Consider the following 21,325-nt stretch of genomic DNA (forward strand, 5'->3'; position numbering starts at 1 on the left):
ACCGGGTGGCGGAGGGACTGGCCCTTCGCACAGCGAGAAGGGATTAGGAAAGACGCCTGCTGCCGGCGAAAAGGCTGGGACAGTCCCCCGTGCCTGTAATCAATATCCCCCTTATCCACTCTCCCGACCGGAGCTGAGCAGACGTAGAGCCGCAGACTGGAAAGCTGGCAGGGCAACTTGTTCGTCTTGCGATAGAATTACCCCCGTCCTTCCTTACACACGCCTCTACAAAAGGGCTAGTCAAGAGATTTCACTTTTATAGAAACTGCTTAAGGAGTAGCTTCCATACAATCCTCTGCCTTTTGCTTTCTCTTTTAGGTTTCGCCCTGTACCCGTGTTATTTTGACCAAGGTTTGATAACAGCACTTCGTGTGGGTGGAGAAATCTTGCTAAACTGGATAGAACAATGGATTTTTCACTCTCAAACAGAAGTTTTCAAACTGCAGCTGTGCTACGCAGTAATTGGACCTGGCGATGTTGAGCTTATCTCGACACGCGCGGGAGGGAACGTGCAAGGCATCGTGCCCTGCTTCGTTCTCATACCCTACCTGCTTCCACACGCAGGTTTTCCATTCAGATGGCCATCAGCTATCAGTGAATGTGCCCGCAGGACGTCATGTTTTTAGTTCCAGATGGTGGCACGAAGAACCGAAAGGCAATTATCTGCTTTCATCGTTGCTAAAAATAACTTACCGTCTTAATATCATTAAAAAAAGATAATTTTCTGCATAATTGTTCTCTGGCCATTCTATGCAGTTAGGTGTCCATGAAGCTCATTCTTTATCTAGATGGCTATACAAGAATTTAATGCAGTTACCTTTTTTTGGCACTGAGGTATCTGCTGTTAAAAACTAATGTTGGCCTTGAGTAATGTTTTCTTAAGAAGTTCTGTTGTGCCACCTTTGGCCTATGCTCCTCTTGGTGATAATATGCGTATACACCTGAAGGGGTGCAATTCCACATCAGCCTGAATTAAACCATGGGACAACACCAAGAATCGTAATGTCACAACAATCCCAATCCCAGGAAGTCTGGCGAGCCCACGCTGTTTTTGTTTTCTTGCACTCAGTAATTTCAGTGGAGGGAGCGGCCGTCAGGAGATTCACGGGATTGCATAAATTGGAAAGTTACGGGAGCATGCCCGTGCTCTTCGAAAACAGGCATGCGCCAAACAATCTGGCAGTGCGTGACACTCTGGTTTGTGAAAGAGTCGGCCATTTTAGTATTTGTCCCTTACTCCCTGTTGAAAGCGAGTTTTACGAAAGCGAGTACGTTTTCTGTTTGTTGTTTCTTGTTCCCTGCTGAAATCTCCTGTGACTGACCAACGAGCCTCTGCTTAGCCCTGATAAATGTGACCCTGCGGTCGGTTTGTGTATCAGGTGAGCCCAGGGGGACACTGATATGTGGAATTGAAAGAGGGAATTTCTGTTGAAGTGGTCTTGCCAGACTCTTTAATTGGATTTGATAAATGACTCCTGTTGCCTGTCACCATTTGAAAAGGGAATGCAACCCACACCCTATAGAAACATCTCCGCTGTTTGATTTTTCCCCATTTCTCCACTAAAATGAGGACAAAAAGACTTGATGGCACTTACAGTGAAGGCTGTGTGTTTTATGTAACAATTTAACACAGTTTGTTTCAAAGGTTTTAAAGGTGGACCAACGCAGTAAAGAAAGACGTAATATGCATATATAATGTGTGAAGGTTAAAAGCAATCCTCTGTCTCTCTTTTTACCTTACTACCAGTGTGCATGAGACCCCTGTGCTAGGATATACTTAATGAAGTGCACTACTTGGTCTGCAATCATTCTTAAGACCATCTCAATCTGAATCCCCCCTGCACACCCAACACCCCACAAAACATGGAATGGAAGTAGAGGTAACTTTCTATTGTTTTAACTGGCCGCAGATGCAGCCGAATCAACCCAGCTTAATAGGGGGAAAAGCAATAAATCAGTTTGACTTAATTCTAAACATTGTGCTTGTTTTACGATTTCAGATTAATGCATTCCTTTGCTCCTTAATCCTGTTTGCCAACCTTACGGTCCAGTAGTCTGAGTTTGGGGGGTTCATATGTGCATACATAACTGTCTGCTTTTGTACTGTAATTTTTAAGTTGAGTATCATATCAGCAATGTCTGATTTTACTGTGCCTTTCATTCAAAAGTTGTATTTACAACTTTTAGTGGATTTAAATATTAAAATATATAAATATAAATATATATATACTATGTTGCGTGTGGAAATTTATTGATGCATGGTGTTGTCTCTGGTGCATTACCCTTCATAAACACCACAGTGGTCTTTTACCAACGTATACCTTATCCCCTGAAATCCTCAAAGCACATTTGAGTGAATGCATCGCTGTACGTAATAAGACTGACCCTTCAAAGGCATCTGCATTTGTGTGCTCGACTCTCCAATGCCAATTTTTCCCCATTTGTGCTTTCTGCAGTGTACTCGCCCGGCTCCCAGGGAGGAAAATGATTTGCTCTTCTTTGCATAAGTTGTGTTGCATAAGAACCCTTTGTCAACCGAGTGTCCGTGACTCCGACAGGAAATGATGCGCTCTACTCTTTCAGCTGCCGAGAAACTCGGATGAATTTTAAGGTGCAAGAAGGAAAATATGCGTAAACACTACAGTGAGTGGCAGCAGAAGCGGCAGAAGTCAGGGCCACAATGAGGGAAGTCTGGGGTTTGCACGATGGCCAGCATACGCTTTGTCTCAGCACATTGGCAAACATCTCCTGTGTGAAAGCCCGAGGGGGAGAGGAAGCCTAGTCCAACTGCACTATGTCCAAAGATAAATTGCTGGAAGCTTCCATGGACGAAAATTTTTGCTGCACGTGTGCGCTGCTCTGTTCCACGCTTGCATTGCAGGGCTCCACGCAGCTACAGTAGGCAGAAGTGAATAATAAGCTTGGTCTGGGCTAACTGGCGAACACGCTGGAAAATGAGTCTTTCCGGAGGCCCCCCCCCCCCCCCCCCGCGCGCTTAAATAAACACCAGGCCCTGCCAAGCAAAAGCTGAAGCGTGTTTCTTAACGGCACGTGATGTAAATGAACTGACTGTTTTAAAAGGGGAACACTTTTCTTCCTTTTGTCCAATCGGAGCCGAAATATAGGGGAAGTGCTGTGTCCCCTCCCCTTGACCCCATCGTCCCAGGTTACATGCATTCTCATTCTCCGAGGGCACATTTCCAGAGCTGTAAAAATAAAAGTTTTGGAATGTGTTTTCCCCAGTTGTAATCAGATCCTACCTTTTTCTTTTTCCATAGAGAGTTTCACGCCCAACATGTCCCACTTCCCTGTTGAGGGTTTTTTGTTTTTATTCGAAGAATTTGTATATGCAGGGTGTTGTATGACTCTGAAGCCGCGTTATCTAAATCCGAAGGCAACCTTAGCCTCGGCTGTCGGATGGCGAGGGCCGTGCCTGCTACAGATATCTTGTTTAGGCCGTAAGCGGCCTGCTTCGCTGTCTTCGATTACAGGGGAGCGAGGGGGGAAGAAAAATGAGCGGTGACAAAGGAAAGTTTCCCCAGTGCTGTTGCTCTGCTAACTTGATGTAAAGTCTATTTCATGCTCTGTCAGGCCCAGCAAAAGCAGGCCATTTTTAGAAATGGAATAACCTATATTTTCACCAGGAAATAAATCCGGCCGTTGTTTGCTTTATAAATAAAGATGTGCGGATCCATCCCCGTCCGTACGTTGTGTGCCTGGTGTGCTTGATTTTTTTTCTCGTTCTGTTTCCGTCGGTTAAATGCCGTGGAGAGCAGGAGAAAAGACGGTTGTGGTTGTGGACTGATCGATGAGAAGGGGGCAGATTTATTCTTTTTAGTTTTCCCCCTTTGGACAGTGATAAAGTCCCTGTGAAGTTTTAAAGAAACTCCCAATTTCCGTCTATTTCTAATGAAACTCAATTTGTGCTATTGTATCGTTTTAGTTCGTAGCGCGTTTGGTGTGGCCTGGCTCTGTTGCCGCTCCCTTCACTTTAAGCCCCTGCCCCCATCTGCTTTGCTTCCCCTACACTGAGGTCAAACTGGCTGTCTGAAAAGCTTACACAGTGTGGTGGGGGGGGGGGGGGGGGGAGTGGCATTCTCAATCCCATTACCAACTCTCGCCACCATTTAAACCCACATGATCGTTGCCTGCGGGGACTCGATAGACTGATGATTTGACAGCAAGTGAGAGCGAGAGACGCAGAGCGATGGAGAGAAAGAATCCCTCTGCCTCCGCCGAGGGTGGGTTTACCGGACACCCACGGCTGCGATTGTGGAGATGCGCTACGGTTCTGGATCACACCAGCTTGCAGTCCTACTACCTGTAGCCCAAGGGTTTGTGCTTGGTGTTTATTGAGGGTTTACTGAGCTCTGCTACGTACTGCGGCTTAAGTCCATATTGTCACCTTGGAAGACCAGTATGCATTTCTTTTTTTGTCTTTCCATTTTTCCTCCCAACTTGGTGGCCAATTGTACCCTGTTTATTTAATCTCCCATGTACTGCTGCGGAATCGCCACCATAGCCCTGCCCCCAGTGGCCAGAAGGAGAGCAACATGCAAACTGTCTTCTCAAGCTTCGGACCGTGAATCCAGAGCATTCGCAGTGTGTCTGTATGATGATCCTTCCCGCCAAGTCCCGCCCCCCAAACTCGGAGCAGTGGTCCAATTTGTGCCGGCCATACTCTGATCCGGCAGGACCCGGGGGGGCAGCCATATCGAACCAAAGTCCGATACCTTAACCGCGGCACCACCGTGGTGGCAACCCTTTCTTTACCTGGGCATCTTCCCAGCTCAGCTCCTCTGACACTCGCGCTTAAATGTTGTTTTCACAAGAGGTTCACAGCCCATTCACCTGTGAGCACATTTCCGTCTCCGAGCCAAGGTTCCCCCATCTGTTACTCACAACTCAGTGGACAAAAAGGAATGACTTCTAAAACGGAAGAGGCAACATGTTAAAAGTACTCCCACGGCAGTTTACTTCCACGTAGTTGAATTCAATGTGAGGGCGGGTGAGGAGGGACTGTAAGGCGTACTGAACTCACTTTTAAGCCAGCATGAAATGTGACTGGACTGCCCCCACATCAAGCTACATGGCACAACCTCTCGATTTATAAATTTTTTTTACTTCTTGTCATCCCAATTTTTTGGTATGGGTGAACATTACTGAAGGCTTATAGTCGAACTAAAGTGTGGGCCTTCAAGGTGCTCAGAGCCAGCCAGCTCTTCTTTTCACTTATTCCGACAGCTGAACTGTGCAATCATTCACTTATTTTTCTCCTCTTTTTTTCTTTTTCTTCCTCCTGACCCGGAAATCGACCAGCATCTTTAAGGCCATTAAAACCCGTTAAATGTTCCTTCTAGGAGCTAGAAGTAGAAGTTAGGAACTCCCAATCTTGTCTTTGAGCAAGAAAACATGGGTGCATCCTTTGTGGAAGTTTTTTTTCCCAGAAAGCCTAACATAAATTATCAACCTTTGAATCCATCTCCTCCCGTCTGGCACGTCTGTAACCGTCTTGGCTTTTAACTGATGTCTGAAGGAGAACATTTGTTTGGCTAATTCAGGTTTTCTCGATTTCCCTGTTTTTCCTGTTTTCCCTGTTTTTCTTGCCTCTTTTTCAAGCCTCTCCCGATAGGTGCCAGACAGCACAGTCAGATTACAGTTCAAGTTAATAGAAATTAACCTTGCGAACTGAAGTTTATTGTTTTGTTTTTTTAAGTTGTCATGAGAACATTGTGAGTGTTTTCATGCTGTTACAGCCTGGTGAGATGAGGCGGTGCCAGCAGGATCTCTCGAGCTTCCTGGAGCAGTTATGTCTCTGGGTGTGCGTTACGGCCTATATTGTCACTTCTCTTTCTCCGCTCCTTCGCACGTCGGTGCCGGAGCGAGCGCTGTAATGTCACACAGCGGTGCGCCGTACGTTCGCATCATGTCGTATCTCTCCGCACAGCAGCGGGCTTGTAACGGCTGTCGGCATACCGGCAATCGGGTTGTGTGCGTCATCGCCGGTGACGTGCGTCTGAACCGAACATTAATGAAACAATTATTTTCATCAGCCAGTCAGCGTATTGCAACACTTGTTAAACCTGAGCTTGTGTAGAGATGTGGAGTGTAAATAACATGATTCCAGTGCTGCCGATGCAAATCGCATGTTAACGGCAGAAGAATTTGGGCTCAGACGATGTTTCATATGTAGGACTGTCAGGTGCATCAGAACTGTAAAACAACCTCGTCTGCATGACAGACAGGCAAAGAGATTAATTTAACTTCATGATGAGCCGCTCAGCCTGGCACCGTCTATGCCTGCCGGGGTAATCATGTTGCCATTATCATTTCAATTTGAGTGCATGTTTGATTTGAAGACAAGTAGGAAACTCACGGAAGGGCAGAATAGACCAAGTGGAGGAGATAAGAGGGTACTGTTTGGGAAAGATCCCACTGATTGGCAAAATCCCAGCCTGAAATGGCTGAAGAGACCGTAGTCTGGAAAGTTCCGGAGAGTCTCAGGAGGAGGATTAAGAGCGACTGAGATGTGGGTCAGGCTGGATGTAGATCACGGTGAGCCTCAGGCACCCGTCTAATCCTCATTCTCAGGTTAGAGGGGACGCCGGGGCGAAACGAGGAGCTGAGGCCATCTGTCCATTAAAATGAATGAAGGTATGAATAAATAAATCCATACTGTGGTTTGTCTCTTTGACTTATTGTACCTGTCTCCTCACCGATAAAAATTCAAAGTCACTTTGAAGTCCTGTGTGCATTTGTGAATGGGAATGGCCCTGGCACCTTGACCCTTAGTGTGAGCAGCAGGTTGTTCCACAGAGGGTGGTCGACGACCGGTCTTCTGGATTGGTATCAAAATAAAGATGAGAACATTATTTTCATGCAGTTGCTGAAAAAAGAATATGCGTTATATGAGGTAATAAACCATATTTGAATATGAGACAGAGAGAAAGGGAGAAAATATGTGAGAATGTGATTCAGCTGACAAGGTGTCATTGCTGGGAGCAGCGGACCCACGCTTTTATTATGCCGCCAGGGTGTGAGAATATGGTGCGACCTCCCCGATAAGAAGGCATTGAGCTGCTGACTCAAAAGCAGACGTAAATCACTGCAGAATGTCTTCATGGTGATGGGATCAGTGGAGCCATACCCCCCGGACCCCCCCCCCCCATACTCCACTGCCTCTGTCCCATTACCGAGGGGGAAAAAATGCAGCCTACAAACTTGAACTGTGCTATAAAGCGCTTGTATATTGAATTGAATATACATTTCTGCCCAAGGCAAATTAGAATATCCTTTCCCCTTTATGCCTTCTCGTTTCATGAGATGTGTTAGTGCGGGTTTTACACCTCTGCAACACAGGAATTATGAATGCCATTATGAATTATAAATGTGGAATGATGGCTGTTTAAGCATCACTATACCAAATGCAATACAAATGGGGCTGTTCATTTCCGTTCATGCCACGATTATTGCTGACATTGATAGGATGGAGGTAACGGTAAAGGTAAGGTAGGCAGTAGCGCAGCTGTAATGGTTTCCATTATGATATCATCAGACTAATGTCAGTCTGTTCAGTCTTGTAATGTAAGCTTCGCGGGTGAAGGATTGAAGGAGAGGATTACCCACTCTGCGAAAGAAGATTAAACGGAAGTCGCACCGTTTACGCCCACCCTTCGTCCGTTTTAACAGCTTTGCTCGAGGCGTTCTTATGTGGAAAAGAAAGAATGGCCGCCCTTAAACGCAGGAGCAGTGAACAGGATAAGTTGGAGTGCTTTCGTTTCCCACACAGCTGCTACATTCCACAGCTACTGCATACAATGTTTAAGTCCTAACTAAAAACAAATGCTGGTTGATTTTCGTCATTCATCTCCCAAACAAACAAAAGAACCACATGCACTCATAAGTTATGAGTCATAACCTCCGCTTGGTAGCAGCAGACCTTGGGCCGGTATCAAAGCAGACTAAAGCTGCTTTCACATGATCAGTGTCAAACTCTTATGTTCAACATCAAGTTCTAAGATGTGTTTATTAATTCACGAACCTACGTGAAAAAAAAAAAACAACTACCACTATACGTATCGACGTATCGTAAACGCTGGCTATCTTTATGACTCAATGCGATTGGCTCATTGTTACAAACTATAACTGGACTATAGTGTCGTGATACCTGTTACCTGTGATTGCCGGGATTGTTCAGGATTTGTTGACCCGGCTATCTGGGATTTCACTCGACTAAGCTTCACCAGACAAGCTCAGTGAAGCGTACAACAGTATTTGAATCCAGAACAATGACGTAGTTAGCTGCATTGTCTAAAAACAGTGGTGGTAAATCATATGGAGGGTCACAAATATGCAGGTTTTTATTCAAACCAATCAGTAGACCTGCTGATTTCATGAATTTACACCCCTTGAACCTGAGAGTGAACTAATTGGTAACATCAGCATGTGAAGTGATAGGGTGGAATGAAAACCTGCATATTCTTGGCTGTCCATAGCATGTGATTGGTTGGTACCCACTCTAAAACAAATGAAATTCAATTCTATTAGAATGGAGTGAAATGATCCAATAAATTCTGAGTGAGGCAGCACTACTGCTCAGAGATGAAGTGCATGCTATGAAATCCTCATTTCAGTTCATGCCTTATGTGTGCTTCCTGGAAAAAAGGAAAAGAGGAAGATTCATGCTGGTGGTCATGGTGAGAGGCTCTGCACATGAAAATAAAGCTTGTATAATTATGGCCTGATTATTAATTTACTGATTTAAAGGGGAGAGGGAAGAATAAATATTGCACAAGAGTGCTTCTATATATGGCAAATGCACTTTGACGGCTGCTAATTGCCTTTCACAGGGAAAAAAACAGACTGTCTGTGCTATTTTGCTATGCTATTTCCAAAAAAATGTTAAACGGCCAATTAAAACGAGCGTACAAAAATGAATGCAAATAAATGTGAAGTGCTGTAAAATGAACCTTTATTTCCACATTTACATAAACATTTAAAATGATGGGTGATTCAATATAATTCAAGGAACAAACTCTGCTTGTGGCTTTTACAGTCAGTGGAGAAATACCTGCTCAGTTTCAGAGAACTACAACCACCACACGTTTGGATGTTTTTTTCTTATTTCCTTAGGCACGGTGCAAAATGGCCGGTTTGTTTCAGACAAAGAGATGATAATACCTGAGCAGACCCATGCGTTCTCCCTGTAGGGCTGGTTTCTTCCTTGGGGGGTAAACGGACCATTGCGTTTCACTGGAGTAACAACCAACAGATGAGAGTAACTTAATTTCCAGCTTGAAAAACATTATTCAGATTCTATGTGCCATCTTTACATTGCCTCCCTCTTCATAAAACGTACTTGATTTCTCTAATTATAAATGCAGAGAATGAAATGGCGAGCAATCTTTCTGCATCTCCTTCTCTGAAATGCCAGGTCCATCCTCTTCACAGTAGATGAGAATGCCTCCAGTCATCACAAATGTGTTCGATATGAATGTTTGCCGTGTACTGCCATTTTCTTATAATGCAGTGCAGTAACATTGCATATGTAGTACAAAGACAGCATATAGTGTCAATCAGATTGTGCACCGGGCCTGGAGTAAATTCTGAACAATATAAATTGGTTTGCAAAAATATTGTGTTAAATTCAAGGGTATTTGTCAGTAAGATATACAGCAACATATATAGATTTAACACAGAATGAAAATGAAATTATGTCCTCATTAATCCTTATCCCAGTGTGAAATTCTGTAGTTGTGCAATCAAGTGTGAAGTTGAGTGACAAGGTGAAAATGCACGATGCACATACAGTAGGACCTCTATTATAGACACTGTCACTGTCATATCTTTATTCTGTGACCATGTTAGCAACAAGTCACATATTTCCTAGTATGATCAAGGTTTTGTACCCATAAAACTGCAAACACATTATATTTTAGGGTCCCTCCATGATATTACTTTGTGGAAATTGAGGCAATGATTCGGAAACGCAGTCAATTTCAGCCCCTGGTATGAGAATGTTCTAAGGTTTTAGTTCTGCTCCTAAATGCTGATTGCTGACTGACCAATATTACATAAGTACACCATTCTCATCATTACTAATATTCACGATACAGCACAAATAATTATAATGTTCATACAGCATTTGAATATCAGTGCGCATTCCATTAACATAAACCTCCAAGACATCTAAACATTGTACACAGTCAACTGTAATAAAAAAAGAGACTTAACATCTCATTAAGCCTCCTCGATTTAATGCCCAGATTTGCAGTGTAGGCTGTCCAGTGTTTCACTTTGTGCACGGAGAATAACATTGCTTTTAACTTAAAAACAACAGTGAGGGGCAAAATGAGTCCTGAATCCTCTCCCCCTCCCCTCCCCCAACCCCATGCCGATATGCATGATGTTAAAAAGGTTCTCGCTGCATATTATTTATTGCTTTATTGTAAGTAATGTTTTTATTTAAATATTTGTATTAGAGGTTGCTAGTTGTATGAGGGGTTTTCCAACCCAAGGTAGCTAGAGTACCTGTACCAAAGTTTGACTTACACAGAGCAGGCCTCTGCATGGAGGAACCAAACCATAAAGGAGACGCTGGCCTGCTTCGTATTTGCCACCTCTTTCTGCTGGATCGTTTGGTGTTGGGTCACCACGAAGCAAACCCAGGGTTTCTATGAGTAGTTCCCCCACGAGACCTCAATAATTGTTGAGTCAGACACTGTCTGCTGACACAGGCTGAAATCCAGAAAGGCACATGATACAGACACAACCAAAGGCAATTGCTTTGGTATTTGTTGAGACCTGCACAACAGAAAAGTACAGTACAGTATGTCACAAAGTGGTACTCTGTCAATGCGCTGCCTGAAACCCCAACACACACATTTGTTTTAATTCCCAACTAATTTGTCCGAGCATCTGCAATACTTATTTACTTCTTTTCTTGGCACCAAGTTTCTCCCCTTTAGGACAAGCAGATTGATTTATTTTTTTTGGATGAAGAGTTGCTGGGTATTTGGACTTTCCAAAGTAGGCTTGGCTGCCTTTTGTGCCTTGAGAATTGGAGTTGCAGTCTGGACAGTGTTAAACATAGAGGAGTTGCATCCATCCATTCATTATCTAACCTATTATTTATTCTTGGTCAGAGTCGGGGGAGGTGGCGCTGGATGCTCATCCTTTGACTCACACACTCATACCTATGGGCAATATAGACTCTCAAATTAGCCTAACCTGCATGTCTTTGAACTGTGGGAGGGAATCCACACTGACACGGGGAGAACATGCAAAGTCCACATAGAAGGTCCACAAAGACATGCATATCAGATGTGCTCCTGCTATTGCCCTTGACCAAGGCGTTCCCCTCAGAACTGGAGTTGGTCCCTGGGTGCTGCACTGTGACTTCCCACTGCTGTTAATAGGTAATTTCAGACTTCTAATGGTCAAGAGAGGAATTGTAGCAACAAACAAGCTGAAACCACTACACTGTTTATTCCTCCCCCTTCTCTGTGAACGTGCTGAAGTTTTAACACAGAAATCTTGCCTATTGCACCTTTAAGTAACTTGGATGGGCCAAATGCAAATTACCCCATGGGGTCTAATGAAGTACATCTTAATCTTAACGTTAATCTGATTCGAACACCCTGAACAAACAGCACAGTATGCTTTATTGTATTGTTGTACCTGCACCCAAATTCCCATGATGCAAGTTCTTATTTACTGACTTCGTTTTTATTAATTTCTTAACAAATATACTATTTTGACTTAAAGTGCAGTAACCTTCACACAACTGGGTTCCGCTTTGCTCGCTGCTGTTTGTAGAAGACGCAAAGGTTTTATCACATGGTTTCCTGAGATAAACACTGTCACAAACGATTCTCCCCCGCTTCCTTCTTCCTTGTCTGCTTTCATTAATTTGATAACCCTGGATAGACTGAGCAGCTGACTGTATTGAGCCTCGGAGACGCCATGGGAAGCCCAGACTGACGGGAGACATTCCCCTTTCATCTCCGCGAAGCACGAGGAGATCAGGAAGGGGAATCAACAACAACGAGGTCCCCAAAGTGAAATGCCAACGAATTAATGAGTGTTTACTCAGATTGGGATGCGTTTATCCATCATTAAGGCTGTGAGAGAAGCCGGCGTTTACCATTACCAGTGCAATTAAGACCAGCTCCACGTTATTATCAGGAACTGGATCGGCAATTACGCAAACGGGTCTATCTTAAGTACCGCTTTTGTCTATTTGTATGTATTCAGCTGGTATTTATGTTGACAAAGGTTGGGAAAACGGCAACTTGCGACCCTTATGCAGCAGTGTGCAATGCGAACTGTGTTGTGATTAAATGGTGGCAATGTACAGCTGCTTCAGCTCTGTGTCATATGCTGAGGCAGCTGGCTCCTAAGGAGGTGAGCAGTTTAACTTAAGGATATCTCAATTCTGTAAATATTGCCCGTAAAAAGAAAACAAGACACATTTTGTAATCTGTCTCATCAACTTGCTCTCGTGTTTCAAACCCCTGGTAGTTGCGCAATGCTTGGAAAAAAAACACAGAGCAAATAAGACAATGTACACCAATTGGATAAACTATGCCTAACATTTACAGTAATTACTGGACCTTAAACGGTCTCTTACAGAACCGCTGAGGCCCGATAGCACTTATTTAAAGAGGAGACTAATCAAAAATATCTTACTCATCACTTTAAGGTCAAATAGGTCACACCTGCTTGTTTTAGCTCATTATATTTAATGCTTTCCTCAGCTATCAGGAACTAAAGGACAAGATCATTTGGAATTCAGATTTCTTCTCACGTACTGAGTGGAGCCTTGCTCATTGTTCCTCAAAAAATTCATATGCCGGTGCCAACAGCCACCGCTCCGACTGCCCAAAAGACCCTGAAGCCGGCTGTCCCTCCATTCGCTTGGAGACCGGCCAATGTCTCTGGAAGGCGACGGTGACCTGACAGGACCGGGGCGGTGTTGGGCATTGCTGGGTCCAGCGTGAGGGCTGAGCGATGGACATCGCTGTAAGACGTTATAAAGTTCCTCTTCTAATCGCACGGGCCCTGGGGAGGATAGAGGATAAGAAGCTTACTGCCAATGCGCCATGGCTTACTCCTGGGTAAAGGAAAAATGGGAAGGAACCCCTGGAGGACTCTATAATCCACCAGCGATGAGCTGTGACTGTGAGAGACAGTCTAACTGACAAAATGCATTAGTGGAGAGAGAGCAAGCTGGGTTTTTTTTTTCTACAAAGGGAGGGGGGGTGATTATTTAAAAACACAACACAAAAATGTTCCCTCAAAAACAGCCAACGGCAGAACTACAGTGCAGGCTCCTGAGGAGAACAGCATGCAATCTGCACCCAAATTCGCACCCTGGTCCCTTCCACATACCCGCAGATCCTTCCCTAACTAAGCTCCTCAGTCGTCCAGAGGACACAGTATGAACCAGAAATCCTGAAAGCACCTTTCTGGAACGTTCTTGAGTCAGGTTTTAAGACGCTCTCTCTAGCTTAGGGCAGTGGTTCTCAAACCCGGTCCTGGGACCCCCCTGTGTGTGCTGGCTTCCGTTCCAACTACAATTGCAATACCAGAATTTTTAACAAGCTGTTAATTTCATTTCTACATTAGGTACTTGTCATGTTTAGAGGGATTATTTATCCACTTAAGCCACATTATGTCAGAAATAGCTATGCATGCCCTGAAGAGAAGTCACGTGTTTACATTGTGCTGTATTGGAAACATGTATTGGGGCAACATGGCTCAGGCAGTAAGAGCAGTCGTCTGGCAGTCGGAGGGTTGCCGGTTCAATCCCCCGCCCGGGCTGTGTCGAAGTGTCCCTGAGCAAGACACCTAACCCCCAAATGCTCCTGACGAGCTGGTCGGCACCTTGCATGGCAGGCAATCGCCGTCGGTGTGTGAGTGTGTGTATGAATGGGTGAATGAGAAGCATCAATTGTACAGCGCTTTGGATAAAGGCGCTATATAAATGCCAACCAAACAATTGCATAATGAGAGCAACTGAACTGAACAAATGAAACACTGACGTGAATCAACTAGTTCCTAATTGGTGAAAGTGTGCATACCTGCCGATGAACGTAGGAAGTATAATGGGGCCAAATTATGTCAATAAAGAAAAATTATGAAAGTACTTAAATACATGTTGTTAGCAACCTACTTAGACTATTGATTAACCTAAATCTTTAATTAGATCAATTCAAAATGTTGCCTCATTGTATGTAATTGTTTGCAGTATACTCTATTACAATAAGCACAATATGAACTTTTATTGTTCAGGGCAAGTATAACAATTTCAGACATACTGTAATGTGGCTGAAGAGGGTAAATAATCCTTCAAAACATGACAAGTACCTAATTTAGAAAAACAATAGCTTGTTAAAAAATCTTGGACTGTGATTGAGGTTGGAACAAAAACTGTTTGAGCATGCATACAGTTCTACAGTACCTGGTTTATTATGTAGTTCTTGTTTAAAATGGCTTCAAAGACACTGAGCTTCCATTGAAGTTGGAGTGTTCTAACAATCAGGAATTGATTTTGTTTTTTGCATTTGTCAGAAGACAAATACAGTATTATCACAACCCTTATTATTATTATTATTGCCACTACCAATTATCACAGCAATGACAGCACATTATTATTACAGTTATATTTGAAAAACAGCAGAAAGAAAAGGGTCAGTTTCGTATTACTTTCTATTTTCAACATGCTCCTGTGTGGGTCATTTGAAAACGAGGTTCATTATTTAATCGTAAAATTATTACAAACATTGATTTCATTTTAATACATTTTTCGGAGGGCGGAAGGGGGCTGCTTGGAATTATTTATTCAAAGAATCTGAAACAGCAAGTGGGTGTACAACATTCCAGATGAAAATAAGCTAAATTATCATGAAAGTTTCATAAAAGCATAATAACAAATACATCAAGTGGACAGTTTTCATTATATATGACATCCCAAACTGGATATCATGAACGCAATAGTCCAATTGTTCTACCCCTCAACTGAATAACATGTCATTCCATTGTCCTCACAGATCATAGATATTCAGTCTGATACTGGCTTGTAGAAGAAATATCACAATATTGCACCGATTACATTAAAAAAATAATGTAGGGTGTTGTTTGATGATTGAATGGAAGTGCAATGATGGTCTCCAAGTAGCATGGAGACTATGCTAGGCTTTGTTCAAGATGGAGACATGTCCTAACTGATGCCTGAGCAGTTAATAAGGAATCCTTCATTAAGTGGATGAAAATCCACAAAAAGACAGAAAGGAAAAATAAGAACAAAAAAAGAGGTTCAGACTTTCCCTTTGTCCCAGAATACACAATTTTTAAACAAAACAGCTGTTAAATTAGCAAAAAGGATCAAACATCCATTTTAAGGTGGACTTATTCATGAACAGCAGAAGGAGAAGAAAGCAAGAAAATAACAGGTCTCTTTGCTGATCAGGTGGTTTAGCTGCCCTGTGTAAATCCATTTCAACAATGGATGTGGGATGAATATTGTGTCTGGCACTGTGGGACCTAAGGATAATAGGATAATTTGGCATTAAAACACTCTTAGGAGAAGGAAAGACATAATGAGAGCAATCATAAATGCAATGATAATGCACCAAGGTGAGGTTTCCAGTGAGAAAGTAAGCATTACCATCACATGGGGCACACACGTGCAGTTGCTTTCTGAACAGAAGGCGTAGCTAGTTTCACTGTGTAAAAAGCACAAACCATAAAAAGCATAGCCGAGAGAGGCGCGTCTGTTTATTCCTGATAAATCTCAGCCCTGGCTCCAAGCAATAATTCATATTAATATATGTTGAAAAATGTTACATAAAAGAGAAAAAAGTTCCTGAGTTTTTTCATTCATTATTTGGGTTCATACAGCACATTTTAATTCACATGATTAAGTGCCTGCCCTGTGAATTGGAATTATCCAATTATGGGCCTTTTGCTGTCACTCAAATCCTGTCTACTGTTCCACCAGAGATGTCCTCAAGTGTGCATTTTAATATGGAATAATTACAGGAAGAGAAACATATTTGATGACATGGCAAGTGTAAATGGAAGCACAAAGGAAAGGCCTGTACAATATACACTCAGTGAGCACTTTATTAGGTATTTATAAGACTTTCTTTTTTTTTTCTTTTTTTTACTTATTGATCTTCTGCTGCTGTAACCTATCCACTTAGAGGTTTTATGTTCATGTTTATGTTTCATGTTTATGTTCAGTTTTGACAGGAAGGTGACAGTAATGTAAATAACCATGCATTACAACTGCACCTGATGTGCGTGAAAGTCACAGGAGATCAGCAGTTTCGGAGATACTCAAACTACCATGTCTGCCACCAAGAATCATTCCACAGTCAAAGTCATTTAGATCACATTTAAAAAATCAGTGACTTCAAGGAGTGCAAACGGTCCAGGTGTAGGTGCATGTTACGGGAAACCTATAACATGCAAGAAAAATATATACTTGTATTTCAATACATTCTCTCATATTTCAATGTTTCTTTTAGGAAATCTTGGCAGAGAATCTGGTTGCCTCTGCTCGGAAGGAGTCTTGGCCGTAGAGAGATTTTCCAGCAGGACAATAACGCCAATCCAATGACTCCAATGGAACAAAGATATTCAATGTAAAACAAGTGTTCTTTATCAGCTTCCGCAATCACAAGTTGATATTCTTTTTTAAGCTAGCTGTGGCATGGCATTATGCAGATGTATTTAGAGTGGTGATCAGACTGTTTGAATTTAGTTACTTATTCCAGGCAACCTGTGCTCAAAGAATTGTGGGATATCTGAGGCTGTGAAGGAGACACCTGGGGCGTTTCCATAAGGCATGCATATTCATGTCCGCTCTATGGGTGTTTTTTAATGTCTTATGTATCCTTCAAAATTGGCCAAAAGTATGATTTCAAGGAGCCTCTATGGGATGGTATTTCTGATTAATCTGGTCATGAAATGCATTATCAGTTCTTTCAGGGTTGGTGTGACACAAAGGATCACCTGCCTCTCCCTTAACACAACAGCACATAACATGCTTCAAAATGTTACTTTTTAAAACATGGTACAACAGCATGGCACAACCATTGCAATAGCTGTTCACCATTACAGCATATTTCAGCTCCAGAATGCTTTTTTATATAATCTTTTCTACGATTACTTTATTCATGACCAAAAGAACAGAGTGCTTCAATTCCTAAACACTCTAAGTGATTTATAATGTTACTTTTATAGCCAGAGCCTTTTACTGTTGTGGAAAGAGCTTGAATAACAATGAACATTATTTCATCTATGGAAGATTTTTATGACGGTATACAAAAATTGTAGGCAATGTAGGGTTTGAAAAAGAAAAAAAACATGAAATGTTCTAATCGTTAAAACACAAAGAGTACTGCATTTATCAAGAGGCGCCAATGCATAAATATATTGAATTCTCATTAATCATTCTGAGAATAGTTCTCATCTGAGGGTTTATAACTGATTAATTTCACCATCTGTCTGCCTCTGGAGCTTCACTGAGAAATAACATCAGTATATTTAATTATTCATACAGGTGATATAAATTATGTGTAACAGTTCTCAGGATCTGCATGCCTCCTAACGCACACACACACACATGCACACACTCCATTGTCTCTTTTGATTAATTTATATACGTAGATATTGTGTTTGCATCTTGCTACCTATTCCAGAGAAGGACTGTGCATTTTGTAAAGGAGTGGGCACATGCCTGGCTGACTCAATCAGCTTATAGTCACTGACTGCCGGCCATCCCCTCTACGCCAGAGGAGGTCAGCAAGTGAACCTGTCTAACCCAAGGTCAATTCCAGCTGCACCAGTGTAAAAATGTTTGCCTCTAGACAGAGACCCCGTTGTTTCTTGCATTCTGCATCTGAGGAGCACTTCTCTTGTAGTGTATCATACACTGTATCCGTCATCAGCTTTAAAGACACGCTGAAATTAAAATGGACTTTTTCCTCAATTTAGTCCATTCTTCATTAGCATCCAAGCCCGTCTATATTCCCCGAAAAATATAAAGTTGTAATACTTTTTCACGCCAATGTTATTTTCTATACACTTCCTGGAAAACAAGATTTTACAAGATTTGACGTCGTTGTGTACCAGCGGGCCGGCCGGCTACGGCTCTGCTTCCCCTTCCTCATTTCATGTCAGTCAAATCGACGCTCCACCCTCCAAAAATCCCCCCTGAAAGAGCCGTTTCTGTCGCGCATGTGTCATATCGCTGGGGCTAGTGCCGCTCTACCTTCCGTCTCAGCTCATCTTTTAGGACTGCAGAGATGGGACTGTACCCTCTCTCAGATTCCACGTGTTACTTTGGATGACAGGAATCCCCATAGCGAGCCTTTGCTATTCCCTTTGTACCACAGCTCCCTGCATGCATGCACTTCCAGAAATGGAATCAGGAAGACTTCCCTGTTAATGGCAGCCACAAGCATATTTGACCACATTTATGGAAATGTACTTTTTAACGAATCATCAGAGCGAATGAAATGTCTTGTGGGAAGAGAGAAGAGAAATTCAATTTTATACAAAAAGGAACCCTTGAAATGGGATGAAATGATAGCATTATAAATGCATTCAAAATATATAAATGTACTCTGAAGTGAATGTAGATGGTTCTTTTAAGTGAAGACAGGCAATACTACTGGGAGATAATTACTTCCAACAATTTGCTTTCTGTTTAACACAAGGATATTAGCATAATTCAGCTCTCAGTGTGCTATGGACAAATGTCATTCACGGCACTGCAGAACCACTTACATTTTTAAGTATTTAGGATATCTTAAACTGACAACGGGCTGGGAGATGAGGGATTTATATATTTAATCTCACTCTTAAAACATTTAGCACTTCAGGTTGGGGAATTAGACCGGTAATCACTTGACAATTAAATGTAACACGGCTTTGGTATACAAGCGTTGCATAAAATTACGTATGTAAACGAGGGCCTCCCTTGTAATCTGGAGGTTGTGTGCCTGGGTGGTATGAGGACGGTTCGGCTGCCTTCATTGAGGGTGATGGTAATGATATACTGTAATTAAATCAAGTCCCGTGTGGGGGCTGCTCATTTCTCGCTGCACTTAATGAGAAATGGAAATGAAATTAAGCCATTTCCATCAAAGCTGCCGAAACTGTACGTACACCAAATTACCAGGTAGCTGCAGCATGAATATCAACATTATGGAGTGGATTATTTTGCGAGAAAATTAAACACACAGTTATGATATAATTTCATACCTCCGCGTTATGGCTAATGGTAAAACATCAGACGAGTGCTCTCAAAAATGATTGGCACACTTGATAAAGATGGGGAAAAAAGGCTGTATAAAATAAACACAGGGAATGAGCTAGTATTGAAGTGTCAAAAATATTGGCACCCATATTTTCTATACTTTGTGCACCCTCTCATTGTAATAATAAAACTATGGAGTGGATTTCTATAGTGTTTTATGAGAATACTCATAAGTGTAGTGTTATGCACAATGATGGAACAATAGTGTTTGTTGGAGGCTGCAATTGAGTGTGCACTGTAAGGACAATGTAATTACTCTGTGCTTCCTCCACAGAGATGATGTTCTGACTGCACATTTGCAAGTAACCATGACAGAAGCCCTCATATTTGCATATGCTAATGCCATGCTTGTCACATGGCCTGTATTTGACTTATGGTGCAGAACAACACACTTGTGAAAGACCGGTTGTCCTAGTAACCCAACATGGCACCAAGACAGAATCTCTGGGATTCTTTTTATCAGAGAGTATGTAAATGTGTGCTTCATATCTGAGTGTAATATGATTTCCTGGGACAAACTATCCATTGAAGGAGGAACCAAGAGTAACTATTCAAGTGATATTACAGTTATTTGTGTACATAAGTATTTATTGGCTACAGATACACCACAAATAAATACAAATAAATATCAAAGTAGGCATTACAATGTGCAAGCATAAAGGAACACGCTACTACTGGGAGATGATGGGAAATTTGATCTGCCACACTGTCTCAAACTAACCGATTCAGGGGCCTCCCACAATTCCGGATGCCTGCAAATTCAATTTCCAGCCTTACTAAGCACAACTGCCCCCACCCCCTACCCTGCGTCACTCAGTATTACCGAGATGGATTGCGGTAATAGCCCTGTGATGGACTAGCACTTTGAACAGGAGCCGTAATGAGCTTTGACCCCACGAGCCATCCAGAACCTGGGTGCTATTTCCTTTAAATGAGGTGGGAAATACTGTGAAAGTGTGGCACCTTTTGCTTTCAGGCCCTGTGGCCTAGGGCTCAGCTGGCTATTTGAGAGTGAGAGGACATTTCCATGTGCTCTGCCTGTCCACAGAGAGTGCTGGGACGGGGATGCAGACTGCCTGTCGTGTAGGTCACTGTCATTTGCAGTACTGGCATACTGGCACAGATTTAGGGACTCACCCAGTCGTTAGGGAGACAGGGTCTGTCCTAGTGAAAACCAGATGATCCATTGTATCTGCTATATTAATATTATGTATGTACCTGCGCTTTGGAATATCTTACTGAGATTTAAAGAGGATAACGGCCAATGCTGTTATGGATTCACTCCGTATCATATAAGGCAGGCTGAGCTAGGCAGAAGGATCTATTTTTGTCATAATTTCTTGTGTTTGGGTAGAAAACATTTCTTAAAAGTGACTACCGGGATATTTTTTTTTAGATATTAAAGATGACAGTTTGCTGTGATTTTTCCCACTTCATTATGTACATTAAAAGGGATGGGACCCCTGAGAAAAGCTTTGATGAGTATCGATGGAGCATGGTAATTCGCTGCTTCACTGGGGTTTCGGGACAGTAAAAACCTTCAATAATGGCCAGAAGCAACATCTTCCCTCTTACTCACTGTTAAGATACTGTTCCAGCTTACTAATGCAATAACATACATCGCAGTGCTTTCATTTCCTTGTCTCAGCATGAGCTTTTAATGGATGTATGCCTCTAACTGCCTGGTAATGTCCCAGAAACACAGTAACCGAATATACTGCGTGTCTGTGTCTGTCTGTCTGTGTGTGTGTGTGTACATGCACTTTCTTTTAATAAAGTGGGGTGGCCTGTAGTGTAGTGGTTAAGGTACATGACTGGGACCCGCAAGGTCAGTGGTTCAATCCCCGGTGTAGCCACAATAAGATCTACACAGCCGTTGGGCCCTTGAGCAAGGCCCTTAACCCTACATTGCTCCAGGGGAGGATTGTCTCCTGCTTAGTCTAACTATTAGTCTCTTTGAATAAAAAGTAATGATCACATGCGGTAGAATTC

This window comes from Conger conger, chromosome 4 (assembly GCF_963514075.1).
Source record: "Conger conger chromosome 4, fConCon1.1, whole genome shotgun sequence".
NCBI lineage: Eukaryota > Metazoa > Chordata > Actinopteri > Anguilliformes > Congridae > Conger > Conger conger.